Here is a 16,411-nt window from a genome sequence, read left to right on the forward strand (position 1 = left end):
GAAGATAAGAATCGTTGTACGTTAAAACGTTCTCGTTTCAATTTTGCGCTAAAACGCGTTCTAAAATTCTACGAGTCTCTTTATTTATTGAAACGAGATTGACATACAGAAATTCGAAAATCGTAGAGCAACTAAAATTTTATGGAGATATTTCTCTAAGTTGTTGTTATTACACAGTGGAAGATGCTTAACATCGTCTAAGTGGATTTAACGTGAACGTAAGTGGATTTGGAACCTTCTTCAGGTTTCTGACAAGTAACCAACAGTTATGGTTCTTCTACGACGGCAGGAATAAATTGAAATACAGAGCGAACAGAAGGAAAGAAATTGCCAAACCGAACACCCTGCATTCAATCAAAAACAGTTCGTTATTACTATGAAAGACTAATTCCTTCTTCTCGAAAACCAAAGAAAGCTCTGTACAAAAAAAGAAAAAAAATAATAACAAACGTGTATACATAGAATAGATGCATTATATATATATTAATATATATTTCTCATGCGACTAAATCGGAACGTTCTACGCACGAGCATAATGAGACAGAGGATAACAACTATGAATTATTGAAGACGCGCAAAGAAGAAGGAGAATCTCGAGAAATATTGGAATATCGTTAAAAGAGGAAGGACATTTCGTTCAAAGAAGAAAGAGGAAACGGGTAAAATTTGAATGAAAGAAATCTAATGAATTTAAGAAATCATCCGAGTAATGCTCTTAAATCTGATAGGAAGTATTAGGAAAAGTTGTTAAGTATAATTTTTACGTGCCAATCTAAAAGTGACAACTTCTATGTAGATGATTCAGTTGCATTTGTAGCAGCACGAAATGATTGTATCGTACCGTCTCGAGTATTCTCTTTTTGTAACGCTATGTTCCTCGGTAGCTTGGCATATGTGTTAATTATTATACATAACGCGCGCATGTGTGTGTGTGCAAATGAAAATTCTAGGATAAGTATCGATATTAAAAGGTGTTTTAGAAATCTAAAAGAATTGGCCTAGCGTCGGTAGTTTTACGGATATTTAGATATTTTACTGGCAGACATTTTTTGGATTTTAAAGATCATCGCCTTGAATTTTCATTGAATTTCAATTGTTTAAGGTATTTATATTATTTGACAAACATATCTAGTCTGTTGGATCTGTGCGTAATGTACTAAATGGCCCATAATATCTTGCACGAGTTATTAATATCATACACTTGAATATTTTAAAGTCAATATTTTAAAGTCTTGATAAATTATTATTGCACCCTAGGGAAAGCTAATAATTTACGGCGAAATATCAGTCGTTATCGAACAAATGAAATTCATTCGTATGATACAAGTAAAATTTGCCTGTTAAGAAGTCTATTCCAGACTTATTACTATGTTAGATATTTGTTGTTTTAAACCAAGAAAATTTTTGTATGATATTTTACACAGTTGTGATATATGGACCATTCTGTATATGGCAGAACTAGGGCACCTGTTTATTAGGAAATGCTATTATTCTACCACACCATAATTCATCTGACACTTATGGCGCATTTTATAGGGAAAGAAGTAAAGGAAGTGAAATTTAAAAGGGATTCTGGCCAAAAAGAATTCTGTTTGAGCTTATCTCGGTAATCATTCAACATTTTCTACTTTCCGATGTTGAATAATTTTGATACCACGAAGTCGAAGGAACTTCAGGGAAGAATTTATTATACAAATTAAATTATTAAAAGTAAAAGCTGTACACACGAAGTACGTAAGAGCTTCGAATAAAAATTTGAACACGTCTTTTCTTCTCAAAATATGATACGCTTGATTATTTTAAGAAATTATTGAAAAATGTACAAAACATACATTTCTAGAACCTTAGATTTCTTCATGCTTACTTATTAATTTACAAACTAACTGCTTGTAAATAAACTTGATTATTTTCTAATAACAATTTTCTTCTAAAAAATACAAAGATATTCGTTTCTAACAAATGAAGTTCCTTCGAACGCACACGGTCATTCGTGGTATCATTCACGATTTCAACTATGAGAATACAGTTTAAAGTTCACGATATGATTCTACCTCTGTCTTGAATTTCGTCTTTCGTGAGAAACTCCTGTCTCGACCAATCGAGTATGTGGTAGGTAGGCCTATTAAAACATACTGTGGTCGTTCCGTGAACAACAAAAATTTAAAGAATAAAGTGGTACTTAGAATGTTCGTAGCACGTTGGTATTTCATAGAAACTGTTAGATTGATTTTTATATGTATATCGTTACCTTTATCGATAAATTTCTGTCACGACCAATTAGACGTTTACAATAACTATTCTACATTCAGAGAAATTCGATCGTATGATTTCTATATTTCGATACACGACAGAAGTATAATTACGTGATATAAGGTAACGTGTATTGATACGATAATTGAGCGATTGAACATTTGATTTCCTCGGTGAACTTCACCTCAAAAGAACTTTTTTCATTGTTTCGCACCTTAAACAGGTGTTCGGATAATGTGTCAGGAATAGACTGCGGATGTTTATGCATTTATGGAAAATTTAAAGTGCACAAGTATACAAAAAATATATATATATATCTACTATCCGAAGATCTAATGTTTGAACGGTTACATTATCTGAATTGGTCAAAAAGTTTTTGACTATTTCAAACAATATAAAAATTTCTCTTCAGTTTTGGTACAGGCGGTGAAGGAATGATAAAATTTGTAGAACGTTGAATTTACAAGATTTTGATCTTAAAGAAGAAGAAGTTATTAAATCTTAAAGAAGTTATCTCGAAGAAGTTATTAAACAGAAAACGGGTACGGTGAGATTATCGCTATAATTGTATAATACAGTAATTTCAGTTTAACCAGACACAATGTCGGCTCTAACTGATAAAAATGTTGTCAGTGACGTTTCTAAACGAAGGTGTTAAAAGTATTTATATATTTATGACATTAAGACAAAGACTTACTGTTACATAATTTGAAGTAGAAACAGAATTCAATACAACTTTGTTGAACGTGTTAAAAACTTTATAGATACGATTTAGAAAGCAGACAAGACACGGTATTCGTAGATAAATAAAAGATATCACATTTGTTGTGAATTAATAGTACAAGTGTGACAAACTTTACAATGCGAGAAAAGATGTTTCTAAATATTAAAACATATTAGTATACATACTCATAAGAGAAACGAATGACAACAATCTTTAAACGAGTACTTGTTTACGCAAAAATTCGATTCTATCTCGTTTTTGGAAACATACGCTTGTACGACTTTCCCATTAAGTCCTTCGTTTGTGTTCATAAAATTTACATGAACATATAAATTTTCATAAATATCCACAGTTTAATCGTGAAACATAATCGAATAAAACTGGAAATCGCGTGCCTGTTCATAAACGAAAAGTGGCAACACATTGGTAAAAGAAGAAAAATAGAGCTAGAAATTGCAACCTTTTTAGACACTACGTGTACGTTAACGATTCATCCGCGTCATTCTCGAAGAGCCTTGTACGTGAACTGGCGTTGCGTACCGATTCGAGAACAAAAGAGGGATATAAAAAGGAAGGAACGACACGGGGATGAAGAAACGATGACAAAAATTACGGAACGTCGCTATGAGCTATTTACAACACCTTGTCGATAAATGTAACTCAGCACCTGCACCCGACTTCGATGTTATTTTTTCGAGGGAAAATTTTCTGTGCGGGAGAGGAAATCGTAGCGAGTAATTTTTCCGATGATCTTACGACGCAACGTAAAACATGCGATCTAGATGTGTCTTTCGAGTAACAAATATTTAAATTATCTATTTACACTGCAATATTTATACTTAAAAACCGTTATAAATTCTTCTGTGCCCGTGTGTCGAGAAGACTTTTTCGTAGGAATTCACTTTTTACGAATATTCTATGCGAAGAAAAAATGGATAGAAGCGAATCACCACGATCTTTTAAAGTCGACTTTTACGCAGAAGCTTCAACTTTTTAGAATTCTGTTGATTATAGCGTTGTATTTTAAACAGCTATCTAGATTTACACCTATGAAGCACGATGAAAACTGCGAACAGATATAAATAACGTTGACTATAACGATTTTTATTGTCATCTCCGTTTATAATTCTGTACATTGATTTCAAGTGCAGCGCAATGTACTCCACTTGATACAACCCTCTATTGTATATATTTACAGTGTTTAACTTGTCACGAAGCGGTATGCTTTATTTCAAATGGAGAGATATTTTATCAAATTTTAATTACCCCATCCAAGACGATGTAAAAATTGGAAAAAAAAAGAACGTTAAGAAATTGTTCCTCTAGATATTACAATATCGTACTATATCTAATTTTTCGCATACTCTCGTAGACAGCCAGTTTACTTGTTAATTGATGACACAGTCTTATATAATAAAATCTCTTCTCGAGGCACGGGCGTGCACGTTCGACTACCGTTCGGGTCCACTTAAAGTTATTACAAAAACGTTACACCGATATATGTATATGAGAACAGTTGTAAGTTATTTTACAAAGCGTTGGGCACTAGGTGAACGAGGAAGAAATTCCACAAGTATAATCTCCAAGTTTCAGTTCTCACTCACCTAGTGCTAGTGATATATAATAATATAATATAATATAAAATATAACATAATATAACATAACATAACATAACATAATATAATATAATATAATATAACGTAATATAACACAAAATAATATAATATATTACAACATAATGCATATGCATAAAGAAAACAAAAAAGTATATATACATACTCTTAATATAATAATAGCGGTACACGCACGAATCATCTCTGAACTAACTAAGGTATCTGTACGTAACTGTAAGCCGCTAAGCTTAAGTACAGCGACATACGAGCATGTATAACAAGCTCGACAACCTTCCGTTTAATGCGATCTGTGTAAATAGTTTCGTAAACTAATTTAAGCTCGCTGATAGACACACTGTACAACTGGGATTTTTCTATGCGCGCGCGCTATCTTTCAACTTTTTTACTGTGTTTTGCGCTCTTTTTAAGGTTTGATAATGCTCTGTCGAATCGTCGTTCGCGAATCGAGAGGCGAAGATATCGTTAAAACGCGTCTTTTTCACATTGTTTGTCGACGATTCTTCCAGTGAATCATCGTGTATGGGGTATTTCGCTTAATTTCTACACTTAAGATGATTCCAATTGCTATTAACGACGGCGTGAGAAAATAATCATAACGATAGTTGGTTCTATACGAAGAAGATTGTACAAGGATACATTATATATATTATATAATATACAGGAATACATTTTCGCCTTCGTTAATTTGATCGAATAAGAGAATATATTTTGGCGAAGGAAATACTGAGTTTAATTAGAAAATGAAATTATATGATTTTGCGAATGGATCAAGCGATCAAGCGATTAATTTTACAAGCTGAAAGTACAAGAAAGTAACAATGTTAGAAGTATTTGTCTTTTGAGAAATTGAACGTTACCACGTGCTCGAAGAATGAAACTAATAAATTTACAAAAGTCCAGCCGATATATTTTTACTTCTCGCATATAGAATAAAGAAAGGAAGTAGCAACTGAAGCAGAAATGATCCTTGCAAAATTACAATCATAAAATAAAATAAAAAAAGTATGTTTTTTGCATCGTCAGTAACAAACGAATTAACGCGTTCAATGCGACGCACAAAAGCGAATTGGGTCCCTGATGGTGGAAATCGATTTTTCTGTAACACGTGTCCATCTATCCAGACGTCTTCATCCGCAAGGTGATGGGAAGTTCCGACGACACGCACGTTCATGTCTTCCGCATTGAATGTGTTAGATGAAATACCCTATATACGAGTCCATTGCATTTGAATCGATCCTCGATCCCTACGATCGATCATGTACGAATTACGCTTACTTGCAGTTCGTTGCTTTCCTGCGCTGATTCTTGAATTTCGCCAATTAGTTACACAAACAAAGGGCAATTTTGATATTTTTAGTCGACAGTTGCGACAATTGCTGTCACTACGCCAAACTATTTTATAATCGTGAACATTGAACATTTTTAAGGTTTCTAAACGATATTACGCTTACGATTGATTGATTGCTTTGCTGTGATGCTTTGCGGAAGCTTGTTTGTTCCTCACACAGAATGTTTCATCGCTAGAAGGTTTCTGCCTTCTACGAAGCGTTTCTATTTTTTATTATGTATGTTATTATTGTGCGTCCAAGATTAATTAATCGATCGTTTTTGAATACGCTAGATGTTAGACGAGAATTCTGTGCTTTTAATTTTACGTTCTTTGTACATAAATCGCGATCTTGAAAATTGAGATATTTCCCACGACCGAAGTGTGCTTTGTTTTTTGACCATTTTGATTCACTGATTCTTCGGTTATTCGTTTGTTCTAACATTGGTTCTGAATTTTAAATCTCCTTTAAAGCATTTCTAATACTACTTACATACTGTACGTATTACCGCAGGGAACAAAAGAAATCCTTTGAACAACTTTTTCAGCATTTTTATTCAGTTACAACACAGAAACAATACAGTTAAACATGCGTATTATTGAATTATATCGTAATCAGAATACGTTATTTTAAAAAATCGTATATCGATGTTGCAGATAAGCCAAAAGACGATGCTATAGAAATATCAATTAAAAGCACAGAATTTTTGTTACGTGTAAGAGTTGACACTTCATAAGAGAAAATAATATAGAAGAAAAATGATTATGTGCAATTAAAGGATTTGCGTCTTGTTATCTATACAGCCTTGCGTGGTTAATTGATTTTGGACAAAGAATGTCGTCGATTTTTAACCCTTAACGACAGATGCTCGTATTTTTGCTATTATCACAAACTTGTTTTCTCGCAGATTAATGATTTTATTTTTAAAATCACCATGTTTTAAAAGCTTTGAATAATTGCATATATATATATATTTATTTATAAAAATCTTTTACAACTAAAGTATATAAATACTTGCAAGTATTTAAATAAATACAGCTTCTAAAATTCTCCACCAACTTGTGATAATGAAATAGACACTCAAATTCTCCTCGAGCATACGTTTGTAATTTAAGGGTTAATCGTCTGCCGTATCTTACTAACAAAGATTAATATCGTTATGCTCTGCGAATTCATTCATTTCGAATCTTTGCTATATTAAGTGATATCTAACACCACGATACTTATACAGAAGCTATTATAATATTTCGTTACTGTTACGTAACATTTTCATCCTTCGTGTTTTCGTTTTAGTTATATTAATAGCGCCGTTGGTCCGAGCTAGACCGAGCTAGAAGCTAAGAAGCTACGTTTAATTTACAGGTTATCGTAATCTCTAGGAATAACTGCGTTAACGTTCTTTCAGATAGTACGAAAAAAAGAATAAGAAAAAAACAAAAAAAAAGATGGATTTAGCGTAACACATTGCGACAAATATAACGAAGCCTACATACGGAATATCTTGGACACTGTTGAGCAACTTCCAACAGACTATAATTAAGCAAACGTGAAAGCAATAAGAATATCGTGTCGTAACATTTCTAACTGTGACTATCATCGGCTATCTTGATTTTTTAGTTTTCGAAACGTTAAATACAGTGAAACCCTCGTATTATAAAACTGTACATAGCAACGAGCACAATATATGCACATACGATTGAAATTAATTTATTAATCAGTCGCAGTCGTGCATAAAATAATCGATAACGAGACAAATCAAGCGAAATATATAAATAATAATTATACGAGCCTCTCACAAGCCAGACTAACGAAACAATTCTACTTTTTCACAATTTCATAATTTTATTACATACGTATACGATTAATATTCAATTGTCAAGAGATAAATAGATTTCAGTCATGTTCTTGAAAGTATAAATTTGCATAAAATGTAACAATCCTAATGATAACGATGAAACCAATGCGACGTAACGCTGTTAATAATGTATTGTTAAAATAATCATCTGCTTTGGATGATCCTCAAATACTATTCGGTGTTTCGCAATGGGTTTCTCTAATATTACGAATCCTTGATGATGGAATTTAGGAATTTTCTACCTAATATCATGAGATCTTGGTGAAACGCGAATACGGGAATTTTACTGTATTTGCGTGCAGAAGAAGAAATGCTGTTTCTTTCATAACGAATCGTCCAAGATACTCCAAGATCTTTATCATTGTACTCTAGTTGCCCTAAAAAGTCGACGACGGTAGGAAATCGGGAGTAAAACACGTTCGCCATGCAAAACGTTCAGAAAACTCCATTTCTCGTGAGATTATGTGATCTTCTAGCTTGTAAAAAAAAGTCTGTTATATTTTATGTATATACACATTCGCCTCGGGTCTCTGTCGGGTGATCATTCTCCGTGTCTTTTAAGAAAATGCGATGGGCAAAATGGCACACTCAACGAACTCGTGAGAGGTCTGGCTACGATTGCACGCGAATTTTGTTTAACTTCGTTCATTAAAACGGGACTTCAATAATGAAAAAGTACGAGTCCCCTCGAAGATCGATGATTAAACGAATCACGACCAATTGCAAGTTGAAAATCTTTCAGCTGAGAGAGTGTGAGAGAGAGAAAGAGAATGAGAGAAAGAGATAGATAAACGACGAGAGGTGAACTTTTCAAATTTACCTGAGATACACACATATACATATATCTATATATGTATGTATAATTTATTATCGCTAGGAAATATCCAAACGCTTTAATTAATCTGTAATAACGATTCATGACTGCTGTTGCATAATATAATAGTAATACGAATAATGATGAATTACCGGCTAAAAGCGATATTTATATCTTTTATTATATTTATTTTCCTACGCAGTCAGACAATTTTGATTATTCGTTCAAAAAGTTTACCATTATAACGTATTGAAATTATTCGTCGACATACGCCCCGGTTTTAATTACCATTGCTCGAATTAATCACGATAGTCTTTCTATGTGTATATATTTCATCTATATTCAATATACATTTTGCAAAGTAGAAGCTTTTTAATGATTACAAAAAATCTAAAAATACAGAACTCTCTATATAACGGAACTGTTCCATGTCGAATGACAAGTTCTTGTTCGCATATTAATTTTGAACGGTTAATTTTATCACGTAATGGTAATAATAAAAACACAAACTCATCTTTGCTCCCATCAATTATGATCTTGTAATTAAATTACATCCTGACGAAAGCAAACAAGTGTTCAGGATACTTCTTAGCGATGTTAACATATGCATATGTGTAATGCATATACATTAATATGCACATATATGAATATGTTAATATATATGCAACAATATATATATAAATATGTGTGTATATATACATATATATATATACAAGAATAATATATATATATACGCTACTTCTTCGGTATAATATTTATTGTACGTTTACACACAAAGCCATACGCACGTATCGCATGAAAGTTAGGTTCGTGCAGGTTAAGATTATCGTGGAACCTTCTTATCGCACATTCGGCTCGATAATTACCTGGTAACATAACGGGACTTCGCATGCATGAACGACATGATCATTTTTCTTGTCGCATCCGAGCTCGTCGTAACTTCGTGCGTGAAGTTTCGTGACAGTACTCAGAAGCCGCTAGGGCCTTTGATTCCTTTCCGATTGTACGATCATGCACGAAATAACGTGAACATAACGAGGCTGTAACGATGTTACGATAGCTATCGACTATAATTTCAAAATCTCTGGATAAGATTATTTCAAAGATGGTACATCGACGATTGACTTTTTAAACAATTTTTCACACTTCCCTGGAATCGATGTTTCTCGTTTCTTGTTTTCTAAGTAGAAGCAAAAAGTAAAGTTTTCCCAACTAAAATGAGAACTAATTGAATTACTTGATACTTTATTAACAACAAAGAGAATATTTTATTAATATAACGAAGGTAATTCGAAATTGTCACAAATCAAGAAGATGCTACAAGCATCGATTTCGGAAAACTTTTTAACTTTTCTTCGTCTTTGTGCTTTTACTTGATTCTGTAAAGAAGACGAAGAAATAAGAAAGAGGAGAACGATAGTTCGTATTATCGAATAGTTTAGACGAACAATGACTGTTTACATACAAATACGAGGAATTGAGAAAATTTTATAAATAAAGCGAAAAGATTAACTCACAGCGACAATATTAATATTGAAAGAGATTTTTCCACAGAGGTCTAGACTTCAGGTTGATCTAAAAATATTCCAATATCGTTCACGTTATTTCGCGCGATCCTTAGTTCGAAAGCAAGTGTCAGAGGGAACTGTTTATTTCAAAGATGCGGGCGTTGATAAATCAAAAGGACTGTACGGTTTTATGCAGATCATTACAGATTGTCATTCATTCGATAGTTTCGTTGAAAGCTCTAGCCAGGGAGACGAGCGTTTGTCTCCTAAGGTACGTGATAATGATTTTTGGAAAGACTGAATTATTTCTTAACTTTATGAGAACGTGAACACGGAATTACGACGAAACTTGAGGTTTGCACGGAAATGTGTCGCAATTATTACGCATGGAGGGCCTCAAGTACTGTAACCTTGTATGTGATTCTACAGTAAAGAAAAAAAATCGTAAATAACAGAAAAAAAAGAACTCTACTGCTATTGTAACTTTCAGAGTTTAATAAAACGTTTTCACTAACAGAGAGGAAATTCCAATTACGACAACCTATCTGTGAAATAAAATACGCTGAAAAATTATCCTTTCGCAGTTATACCATTTCCACAAATCGACTTTTCCACCAATTACATTTTTACCGATAATAGGTCATTTTAATTTCAAGGGAAAATCTTCCCCGTACTTTTGCTATTACATTCGTTGTTTCAATTAAAAGTATCTCTCAATTTCAGCTTATTACGATGTACCTACGGTGAAACTTTATTAAGAGATACTTGGCAACAGGTAAAAATAAATTAAAATCAGATCGATACAAATAAAAAATAATAATACTGAAAACGAATTTTATGTTTATAATAATAATTATCTACATTTATCGTTTTACTAAACCAAATTGATCGTGAACGATTGTTGCCAATATATACACTGAATCGTTTAATTTGCAAGTGTGCGGGTACACGTGTGCCGGGATTGAAACGGGTCGAAAGAAGTTCTCGGCGGGATCGGGCTGATCTCGGTATACCCATATCACTGAGGCTTTTGAAAGTTTTGGGATCCCGAAACTTGGTTCGGGTGTTGGCAATATAAACAGAACGAACGAGCGATCTAATTTCATATCAGCTCGACAAAAGTCAAACGAGATTGACCAGAGACACGAGAGCCATATTAAAAGAATATAAGAAGACACACGAATAAATATCATATCTATCTCAAGTAAACTCTTAAAATTTTAACTGAAAATAAATATTGTCGTAGGTTTTCGATGGAATGTAAAGGTTTCGTATTAAACCCATGCAACGTTCGAACTATCGTTTATATTTTTAGTTTGAGTGAAATTAAGCAACGAGAGAAATAAATCGTTGGAAAAGTTCAAATTCGTTTTCAGGGATGAGAAAATAAGGGAAACGATACGATTAAAACCGCGTTGTTCTTCTAATCAGGAAAAGCACGGATTCTTGTTCATACCTGGTTGCATGTGCATAGCCGTCCGAACTCTGTCCGCCAACGCATTTCCATGTCTGTGTCAGCGAACAAGACAGAAAATCTATAGACCTGCAATGCAAATTACAGTAATAAAATCTTCTGGAAGCGAATTGGAAGGACACAGCCAACAAAACGCGAATACCGTCGAGTTAAATATTAAATGGTCGCAATTACACGAGATACTAATGACGGAGTGAAACTTTTGTATTTTAAAAATACAAAAATGAGAAGTTCCAAATCATAGATAATTTAGTTTTAATGGGATGTCTCTGTTGATAACTGTAGAGTACCAAAAAATGTAAGTTACGGTCCTCGGTTAATTCTCAGTTACAGTTACGATTGAATTCCATTTACGTGAACTTCGTCGTAGGGCAACATACAACAAAGTTATATAATTGGAGTTTGCCAGTTCCCCTCGTTATCTATCATTTTTCCTTCACATAATAGAAGCTCGCGTTTAGATAAGTGAATCAGCAAAAGTTGAGTTAATCGGGCATTAAATCGATATTTCGTTCGAATAAGTGAGAGTCTTGCTGTATATTCAACCTGTTACTAATGTTGAAGCTAATCAAAAATTAATGCCGTAGGTATCGATAGTAATTTCTCTTGTCTGTATTTGAATGAATTTTTTAAAATGTATCTTCTTGATATGTAAGAGATATACATGTTTTTATTCGTTATAATCATTTATAGTAGTAGGGAGTAATGAAATAAATAATTCTTTTCTGCTTAGAATGTGTAAGAAATATTTTTTAAATAAACAAAATTAAACAACACGTATTTCTTATATTAATATCGCAAAATTCTATTGAAACTAAGGTACAAACTAAAAAGAAGATATCTGTTTAAAGGCAGGAGTATACTTTTGTATAAAAAGACAGTAACCTTTGATCCCACTAGACGCATAGTGTCAGCAAAAGCAATAATGCGATTGAAACAGCGCTACTATTTTCTTTCTTCTATTTCCTTGGCAAGACTAGTTCACAAAAATAAAACCACATAAAAGTTATCTTCTTTCAAACGAATACGATACCTTCGTCTCGGTGAGCCGGAAATTGAAACGTTACTGAAGACCAAAGAAAATGAGATACGATTTATTGTGAGGTACTGTGCTAACAGTAACAGTCATTATCTATGATTCTCGTATTTCAAAACATCATACACATTGACATCGTTAAAATTGAACAAACAGACAGGTCACGATCATAAAATCTGAGATTTTTATTCTTGCGATCGACTTTCGCCAAATTCTTCGACTATTTTAAATAATAACGTATTTTTTAAATAATTCTAGTAAACAAAAGTTGAGCACGCAACACGACAAAATTTATATTACGAAAAGTGATCTATACCTTGACGTGTCGTCGAATAAAAATTAATTTCATAAAAGCAGCTTCTGTTACGAGATCCAAAACTTGATGATTTAATCAAATATAATTCTTCTACGATATAACTACGAATAGATTTATAAGAATTTTACAATATATTGATTATTTTGTTTAAAAAGATCGAGATGTATTCAACAGGAATTTAAGAGAAATTCCTGTACTCCTTTCTCGTCGTCAAAGAAGATAAATACGGACAAATATTTTTCTTATGAATTCTTTTATCCAACCTTACCACGCGTATCGCTGCAAATGACGTTGAGAGTTAAAAATAAATTTTTTGACGCAAAGATGTGATTTAACGCGACCAACGATCTAATCATGTGAGTTACATTACAAGTTCTCGTATTTCAAAATATCATCATATTGACAGCACAGAAATTGAAGAAGCAAGTGTGTTGCGGTCATAAAATCTGCAATTTTTATTTTAATTATATTTTTCCACAAGACTTAGAAGGGTCGAAACAAATTGGAAAGGTCAAAATTAATATCTGACGCCATAATGCGATATAACATGATCAACTAGTAAATCGTGCGATTTACAGTACGAATTGCATCCGCATTACATAATCTACGACACCCACGGGCAAGTAACACCCACTATATGAACACCGATATTATAGTTTGGATGTCGTGAGATCAGTCAGAGTTATAATACTTATGACATCCGATACATGGGAGTTAACGTCGACAACTTTGATCGAAAATAGATCAGGCGAGTTAATATTAACTTTACAATTTCCGTATTGTCAGATAAAATTTAATTTATACTCGGCTGATTAATCAGGCAGGAATATCTCCAGGATTGTATCTGCTGGGAACGTAGGTTTCAATGTACATTTGAATTGACACAAGATGGATGGGACGAGTAGGTTGATTTTATTTTTTCTTCTGTCTTTATTTTTCTATCTTTATTTTTTCAGTGGTCATCCCCCTGATACACACATGCATATTGCAACAGTGAAGATTCCACCTACGTAATATTACATAGGATTATATGAGTTTAATTTTTTGCCATAGCAATAAAAATACTCTGTTTTCTGGGAAATGAGTTTCGATATAATTTTATGCGAATATCTATAAGGCACGAAATAACGGGATAAAAAATAAATATATACTTACACGTTTTCAAAAATTTGTTCGAGCTTTTAATTAAAAAATGAATTTGTTGATGAAAAATGAATTAAAAAATGGATTTGTTTAATTTGTTTGGAAAAGTAACATATATCGTATTGAAAAAGTGTTTGATTGATAGAAAATAGAAAAGCAGAAATTATATAAAATATCATCAAGTACTTTTATTCAAATTAGATTTTTATTATCTTATTATTCAATAAAGTATGTTCCGGTTATATATATACCTTAACAGCTACTTGCTAAACTTTCTCAGTGTTAATATTGTTGCTTACTCTTATAAATGCAATGCTATGCAGTTAAAGTTCGAAGAACGATTTACATGTAATTATAACTCCGGTAAAACTTTGACATTATTCACTTTTTTACTACATTATCAGTGCATTAAATACGTTGCTCTAGCACGATGTATATTTACGTTGAAAATATTTTATATCAAAATTAGATTTGTTAATTTCTTTCTACATCAAACTCGTATTTTCCTTAACGACAGTATTTCAATAATTGAATCTCTATTATTACATTATAAAATTTCTTGTTTGTCACGGTATCCAACACCACAATCTACAGATGTCATCTTCATTCAGTTTAAGCAATTAAACGCTACCTAATTTACTATTTCGAGTCAATTGTACTTTAATGTAACTTCATTGTAAAATTTCCATATTACTATTAATCTATAAATAAATATAAATCTATTAGTCTACAAGAAATATTTGTTAAAAGAATATGCTTACTTGAATGCAATATCAAGATTCATACTTCACTTCACTTTGCATATAAAATACGTCGTATTTTATTCATTATGCAAGGAAATGAGACATTTGTATAATGGAAACGAATCTCGAATGACGCTCAAAATTAGGTTTTAGACTTCAAATACAGTTGCTACGAAAAACATCTGTACGTACCATTATTTTTCAATGAAGCGTGTTTTTATCAAATTCCACGTTGCGTTTTCACAGTATCAAATCTTTCTAACTGTGTAAAATTTATATTTTTAACTATAATTATAATTAAATTTATATTTTAAATTTATATTTTCTAACCGTGTAATATTTATAATAAATACAATACTTTTCCTGCAAGTACTTTTTCTAGCTACTGTATATTTTGAAATTACTTTCCTCTGAGAAAAGAAGAAATGTGACTTGCCGTATTGCAATTTCAATCGCAATTTTTCTGCAGAAACGTGTACTCCGAAAACGATTTTACTACATCAGAAAAAATGACGCCACGATACCAGCAATGTCTTGAATAACCGTTTCGAAGAAACGGTTCTACTAGAATTCACCTCTGACGCAAGGAACAATCAATTCCCTGAATGAGAGGCATTCGAACTGATCCTCCATATTATCGATCCAATCCTAATTAGTTTGTACTCGGAAAATTTCTTCGTACCGCCACGTTTTCTATGAATATTCCATGCACAATCCAAACATCCTATAATTTGTGAACGTCTTGTACAAATAGACGGAAAAGTTGGTTTAGGTTTGGAGAAACGTCTACGTCGGATTGAAGTTTCACGACTGAACGTAAAGAAACACAATAGATCGTCACTGGAGGTTTTAACGAATGATACATTTATTGGTTGTTTTGAAGCGCGTCACTGTAGATTGCGATTCGATGATAAAAATAGGTCGTGAGCGAAGATAAATGTACGCGAAAGTTTCGAAGTTTTTTTTTATTTGATTATACGGTACAGTTGATGGAATGATTATGGTGATTACCTTAAAATATAGATTATCTGATTCTTTTGATACGTTCATTGTGTACGACGCACAATCGAGTCGACACGTACCTTCAGATTATGTATAACACTGTATAACGCATGGTATCGAACAGGATGATGATATTTGAGTTAAAAATCCCGAAATTGTGAAGAAGTATTTCATAACAATTCATATTAAACACATATATAAAGGCAGGTATTGTATGAAAACTTTTTGTTAGCGCATGCCACATTGTAGTACAGACAACATGCACTGCATTGTAGTACAAACAGCGTACACGGCATTGTACGAAAAGAAAGTTGGATCCGCGAACGTGATAAATGATATGTAAAATAATAATGCAACAATAGATTCTAAACCTAAAATATATGGAAATTTCTTTTTAGAATAATTTTCGAAATAATATTAGTTTCACATTATCTAGTGGTTTAAGTTGAATTGTAACAATTAAATTTTTATAGTAGAGTACCCTTTTTATCAATTATAAGGCTATTAGTGACATTGTGAGAAAATATACCAACTGCAGAACATTAGTATCGTACTAATTCGACGAGTAATTTGGTTTCTTTGAC

This window comes from Bombus bifarius, unplaced genomic scaffold, assembly GCF_011952205.1.
Source record: "Bombus bifarius isolate JDL3187 unplaced genomic scaffold, Bbif_JDL3187 scf7180000008225, whole genome shotgun sequence".
NCBI classification, from domain to species: Eukaryota; Metazoa; Arthropoda; class Insecta; order Hymenoptera; family Apidae; genus Bombus; species Bombus bifarius.